This window comes from Macrobrachium nipponense, chromosome 15, assembly GCF_015104395.2.
Source record: "Macrobrachium nipponense isolate FS-2020 chromosome 15, ASM1510439v2, whole genome shotgun sequence".
Lineage (NCBI taxonomy): Eukaryota > Metazoa > Arthropoda > Malacostraca > Decapoda > Palaemonidae > Macrobrachium > Macrobrachium nipponense.
The window spans coordinates 46540613-46548112 of record NC_087208.1 but is presented as its reverse complement, the minus strand read 5'-3'; the positions used below and the strand labels follow the sequence as shown (position 1 = coordinate 46548112).

Below are 7500 nucleotides of genomic sequence, written 5' to 3'. Positions count from 1 at the left end.
CATCCTGATTTTCTTGATTTTCTTGTTTTTGGTTCTTAAAGTCTAAGAAATAGGAAAATGAGAATTAAATGTTTATTTCTGGTGTTCTCGATTTCATAGTTTTTATTTTGTTTTGATTTGGCTCTTCGTTGAAATTTAAGAGAAAGCGTCATTTATTTTTGGGGTTTGCTAAAGAATATGAGGTTGAAAAATGCATCATAGGACATAGAATATTTTGAAGTGGCGTCTATTCATCTATAGGTTTTATGTGCAATATTTAGAAATATATGCTAGGTTAATAAATCATACTTTTACGCAACTTTACTGTATTTCATAATACTGTATTTTTTTTTCTCCTATGTTTCTTGGATATGAAACACAGAACTGAACTATTTATCTTCCTATCTAATTATCTATCTATCAATCTTCCTTTGTTTCTTTCTCTCTATCTATCAGTAAAACTGAGAATTTATGTTAGATTAAGGACCAGAGAATCAGTGTAAAGAAAACGGACTCAAAAGAGAAAACTCGTTTCATGACAACTCACAATACCTTTGACGATAATCGTGCAATAATACGTTTATTCAACGCCTTTCGGCGCGATTTAATCTAAACCTATCTGCGTATAAAAATACACTGATATATCCTGAGACACTTTAACTGCTAATATGAGCGAAGACAGCGGCATTACAAGGCCACAAAACTCGTTTATTAAAGACACCGACGAATCTACAAGTCATCTTCGAGTCGCGTCCATGAAGTGTTTAAGCGGCGCTGCGCGACTGGCGAGTTCATGGAGTCCATCGTGACGGTTAAAGGATTAATGGAATGCCTAACCTTGTGCGGCAGCGTTCATGAAGTGCCTCTTTGTTTACGTTGCGTTTGTGAGGATTGTTTCTCGTGTAGTAGCTGCGTTCATGAAGACAAACTACCGCTTTATATGGTATATTTTACAGTTCGACCACGAGGTTTGTTTTGACGTCGGAAAACAGTATTGTTATTTTTGTTCTGTTTATAATCTTAATTCTTTAATAATTATATAAATATAATGTACCACATATTTATTAAACACAAATATATAGATCTATATATTATATCTATATCTAATAATATATACTATATTATCTATATATATTATTATCAATTAAGTATACTATATTTATATGCTAGTGTATTTCAATACATTCTGACTTACATATGATCTACTCTAATATAAAAAATAATTCCCGGAACAGCTGTCAATAGTAAGACTTACATTGATACCATCTGTCTAATTATAGAGCACATCACGTGCAAAAATCAAACAACGTTTGTATATAATAACAAATAAGTTTGTTTGAACGTTTTTGTACATATATCATTTCTCACCTTGGAACAATACTCCATGAAATTGCCACCTGCAGTCTTGCGTCTTAGAGTGTTGATATATGGGCCATGAAGTGCATTGCTTGTATTTAGAAATCCAAGTTAAAGAATTTGAGGCATTTCTGTTGTTTTGGATACGGTTGCAATAATAATAATAATAATAAAATAATAATGATATGAATCATACTAGTCACTAAACTGGTGAAAAAAAATTCAACAACAACAACAACAACAACTAATAATAATAATAATAATAATAATAATAATAATAATAATAATAATAATAATAATAATAATAAGTAAATCTTTGGAAGCCCGAATGCTCAGAGTTGATTATATAAAGCATCTCTCGGAACTTGGTGGAACAAATGAACAAAGTCTCAACAGCCAGGACTAATGTGATCTTCAAAATTAAAATTACATTAAAATTACTTCTAATGACTTTAACTTCTAAAGATGTAATGGCAGAAAATGACTAACCTGGTTTTAAGAGAGGAATGAGAGTGTCCATTGTGCTAGATGACCTGAATGCAATTACAGAAGGACGAAAGAGTGACTGCTGCACTAGATGATATGAAGGTAAAAGTATAGATGGTAAGGAACTAGAATGGTGCAGTTGGTAGGTTTGCCATTTTAATTCTTAATTTCCACTGTTTCCTTTGAATATATGACTTGGATTATGCACAGGTGATTTATCGCTCTTAATTAAACTATGACTATACACACACACACACACCACACACACAACACACACCACACACACATATATATATATATATATATATATATATATATATATATATATATTATATATATATATATAATATATATATATATACAATATATATATATATGTATATATATAGATATATTATTATATATATCATATATAGTATATATCTATAGATATATATATATTATATATATTTGTGTGTGTGCACTCATGAAGGTGTTTGCACACTTGAAATATATACTAAATATTGTACGAATGAGAAGAAACAAGAGATATGAGCAAAATAAATGTGGTCAGGAATGAAAATGTGCATATTTAATATATAAAATAAATTCAATTCTCTAAAAAGAGAAGGTACCTGGAAAGCCATCATGGAAAAATAAATACCGACAGTCATATCAAAACTGGAAAAAAGAACCTGATAGAAGGCGCCTGCTAATAAGATGTCGTTCAATATTTACCTCCAACTTACCTCTTCCACCAGCAGCGAGATTCTCTTCGTTCCAGGTCTCACGAAGCGAATGAGCGAATTACGACCCTTCTTTGCAGTTAAATAACTCCTCGTCCAGGTCTTAGTGCTGACGTCACACGGCCTCTGGAACATCAAGGTTCGTAGCTGTGCTTAGCTGGAAGCTCACTCGGCGTCATTGAAGGTCGGCCCGAGTTCCAGGGGTCACACTGGAAGTAGTAAGTAGAGCGGGAACTTTATGAGAAGACGGCCTCTGGAAGATCACTCAGAGATATTGGATATAGCCTGGGGTTCTGGAGTTCCAGGAGTCACACTGGAAGCAGTAGGCGTAGTAGGCGGAGAAAACGCTTTAAGAGATCTTGCGAGAATTACACACTTGTGGGGACTTTTGGATTTTCCCACCAAATGACAGGGTTTTCTGAGCACAAGAGCATATCCTAGGACGTCCTGGAAATCAGAAGACGTGCATTTAAGGCGCGCGATTGTGATTTGTAACAGTCTGTCGTTTTACATAAGAATTTTGTCATTCCTTGGGTTGTAACAAATTCTGAATGACTGCACATAAATGTAAATTGGTAAAGGTATAGAGTGAAGTACTAGTAAATATATTTGCAAAGAAATATGTAGAAAAGAATCCAGAAAAGTAGAAAGGGAATTGCTTGTACGTGGACTTAGTAGTGATAGAAAGTGAGGTATTTATAAAAAAAAAAAAAAAAAAAAAAAAAAAAAAAACTTAGAAGGAAAAAGATACCAACCTCAAAGAAACCGATAAAGACAGAAACAGGACCTACTCATAATTAATCTCACAAGGAAACAGAACATCATCCCATCACCCAACACGTAATCAAAGCTCTTGGAATAATAACACAGCATTCCCTGTTGTGAACGGAGACGTCACGTTTCTTTGTCTAGACGGGGCTCGTCTGGAATTCCAAGTGAATTTTCAAAATGAATTCTAAAGTCGCTGGTGCTGATAGCCATACCTGACTTTCTGTTCATAAGTTCTCAGTTCCAGATTTATTATATTCCTATGATAAAAGTTATTTAGCACGGATTCCATAGTCTTCTTTAATAAAGTTATTCGTCATATCTGTAATGATTGTTTACTTGGAAAGAGACCCTTGAGGTTCTTATAAATATATAAAAGTAAAAGATAATTTGACTAATTCAGTACCCTCAGGCAATGCGATATATCCCTCTCATTGTCTTCATCAATTAAGAATCAGCGTTTTCTATTTACTTGATTTGATTTATGGAAATTCGGCTACGAAGCTAATTTAGACAGTGAAGAGAGCGAATGGCGTAGTTGGACTGCAAGAATTGAGAGAGGAAGATGAATGGAGGTAGAGTAAATTGTCTAGCTAAACGGTGGGTGCAGCTAAGGACTGATAAGACGCTGCAAACAGCCTTTAGCAATGCCTATAGTGCACTAAATGAGGTGCACTGGTGGCACTATCTCCACAAGGATTGTCTTTTCCCTTGATTTTCCTGGAAGGTTACTTTATCAAGAACTAGTTACAAGTATTGATTCTTCTTTATCAACTGCCATTTTAAATTCACTTCCAGTTAAATCAGAGAACCAACATGTTTTTGTTTTGTTTATTTGTAAGGTGTTTTTACGTTGCATGGAACCAGTGGTTATTCAGCAACGGGGCCAACGGCTTTACGAGACTTCCGAACAACGTCGAGAGTGAACTTCTATCACCAGAAATACACATCTCTCACCCCTTTATTGAATGCCCGAGAATCGAACTCGCGGCCACCGAGGTGGCACGCCAACACCATACCGACCACGCCACTGAGGTGCTGAGAACCAGTATGACTTTCTATGATTTCGAAAACATTAGAATGGTGATGATGCTTTAAAAACCGAGTTTTTAAGTTAAGGAATCCTGGGCATGGAAAGTACCCGAAGGAAGTGAGCTTAGGCAGGGAATTCTTGGGCACGAATAACGTTGTAGAAGTGCATAGTATTTACCAAGGAAATAATTTCCTTTTTAACAGTATTCCAAGATGTGTCTACTGCCTAGTTGGCCTCTGGGAGAATTATCAGGTAAAGATACTCTTGAAATAAGAATTCAAGTAATGTTTCTTATGAGGTGAGAATAACTAGTTGCAAATGTACGTCTTGCTATATTGAAGGACAATTTCCATCTGTTGCCGAGGGACATTAATGAAATATTTGACGTTCTTCTCTAAGTATAACGTTGGAAAAACTATTTCATAGGAAAACTCCAGACGAAAAAAAAAAAAATGATCTCACAACACTGTAACCACTGGGCATAATATATGAGAATGTTTTCTATGTCTTACTGAATCACAGGGCAATGTTCCCCAGTGGTAGAGGGTTAAAGACGTAATACTGAAGCTTACCACACCGATGAGAAACTATTTCACAGAAAAACCCAGACAGGATGAAAAAAAAAATGATGTCGCAACACCGTAACCACTTGGCATAATATACGAGAATCTCTTCTCTATCTATGACTCTTCAAGCCGAGATTAATTCAAGAAGTGGCGCGTGAAAATACGTTTTTAGATGAACTGGAGCGCAATGGAGGGACAGCCGTGTCTAAGAGTCCTCGGTTACACAACAGGAACTTACGTAAACTATATTTATGATGAAATCAAACAAGGAAACAGCACATGGATGAATGAATGGCTTGCGGTATTCTTACGAGTTGGTTGGATATCTTAGTTAGTTTCATAGTATTTGCGATGCAGTTTAAGTCATACTAATAAGCTATACCTGCACCACAGAGATAATTATCAATGGTTTCTAGATCGTTCTTTTATCACGTTATCCAAAATAGATCGTTTTCGTTCTAGAAAGTTCTTCAAGAGATCGTTTTTATGGTAAGACGTTCTCCAAGACAGATCGTTTTTCTGGCGAGAAGTTTTCCAAAACATCGTTTTAAAAGTGAGAAATTCTCCAAAAGAGACCGTTTTTATGGTAAGAATTTCTCCAAAAGAGATCGTTTTTATGGTGAGATGTTCTCCAAGACAATGTTTTTATGGTGATTAGTTCTATCAAAGAGATCGTTTTTATGGTGAGAAGCTTTCCAAAGAGATCGTTTTTGTAGTGAGAAGTTCTCCAAAAGTGATCGTTTTTATGGTGAGTTCTCCAAAAAGATATGTTTTTATGGTAAGAAGTTCTCCAAAAAAGATCTTTATTGGTGATAAGTTCTCAAAAAGAGATCGTTTTTATGGGGAGAAGTTCTGCAATACATCGTTTTAAAGGTGAGCAGTTCTTCAAAGGAATTAATTTTTATGGTGAGTTCTCCAAATCAGATATTTCTTATGGTGAGAAGTTCTCCAAAAGAGATTGTTTTTATGGTGGGTTCTTCAAAAGAATCAATTTTCATGGTGAGGCCTCCAAATCAGATCGTTTTTATGGCGAGAGGTTCTCCAAATTAGGTAGTTTTATTGTGGAAATCCACCCAGAAAGACCCTATTGCGAAAATTCCCCAATTAAATCGTTTTTATTGTGAAAATCTTCCGAAAAAGATCGTTCTCATGACAAAACTTAATATTAAAGAGATTCATCTATATTATCTTCTTGACGTAAATATAGGATGCATATAATCTTAACGAACGTAAACCAATTGGTAAAGACAACCAAGCTCCCTTTTCTAGCCCAGGACAGAAGGAAAAGAGAGTAGAAGGCGACTGATAATCCATTTGACTGAACAAAAGTCTTTGAATTTCTGGAAAAACAGAGGCAGGATGAAAGTCTCAAAGCTGTTAGTAATTTTAAAGCATTTCCTCTTATTAAGGATGTTTTTTCCTTGGCACTGCTGATTTACAGATAATTTTCGCTTACTTGGGGAGTAAGCCGTTAATGTTCATGTTTGGGAGTGTAGGAAAATTCCAATGGAGAGGCCTAAAAAGGTGTGAAAAAGCTGTTTCGAGCTGAGTTAAAGATACAGAAATTTTAGAATAGGAAATTTACGATATCTTTTTTAGATTGAAAATGTGTAAAAACTAAATAATGCGCATAATAAACGGTAAAAAAAAGAAAAATATTTCTAATGAAATATAGTGTATTCATTTTAATTTTTCGTTGGTGAAACGACGCTCTATTTGAACATAGATTTTAGCACATTTTAATTTAGGTTAATTTAGGAAAATAATGTACAACTTACGCTGGAGTTCATATCACGCCTTGTACGAAATGGGCCATTAGCAATTATAATAAAATTTATCCAAAATAGACCCAATCATTCTGTAATGAACATTCTGGCTACTTTCGCAATCGACCTTGAGATTTAGGTGAAATGTGAAGTAATATATGACCAATGTCATAGTCACTAGTTATTCATTTCAACACTGACTCTCCTGACTTTATCTCCTCATTTTTCTACTCGAATCCAGTTTTGCATAACGAGTAATTTCCCTCCTTCAAAATATAAAACGTTAATATCTGGGAGTTTTGTACACGCAGAAGCAAGCAGTGTATTGATACGTAAATTGTATATTAGTGAACGCATTTAAATATTCGTCTTACACGTGGGGTGTAACTTGAGAAACAAAGAAGATCAAATTTCTTCAATAGCAGAATCGAAGAAATCCTTAAAAACTGAGGAAAATATTACGTCACATCTTGTGACTTTCTATTTTTTAAGACATTGGAATCCTGCCTGTGGTTAAAACGATACTATAAATCAAACAGATTTCACAGCAGTGAATGTGGTAATATTCTCACAAGATGAAATTGCATAAAAAGCTGTCATTACTAACGATTCCATGTAAATTTATTCTTGTAATAGCACTCAAAATGGAACTTCATTCTTATGTAGAATTCTTGGTCTGAGGAGCAATGACTTTGTGTAGTTAGGAAACGGTAGTGAATCTTGACTGAATTAATAGTTTTTAAAGTTTTCATGAAAATAGTTGTCTTTTCTTTCTAGTAGCTTTCTTTGCGTTCAGGCCAAAAGCTTAATTTCTTTTCTGT

The 7500-nt window shown here is 34.6% G+C and overlaps 1 protein-coding gene across 1 annotated transcript in view; it reads right to left on the bottom strand.

Moving 5' to 3' along the window:
* Window positions 1-7500, bottom strand: part of LOC135226682 (agrin-like) — a 45397-nt gene that overhangs the window by 10221 nt on the left and 27676 nt on the right. The gene's annotated exons all lie outside the window — the stretch shown is intronic.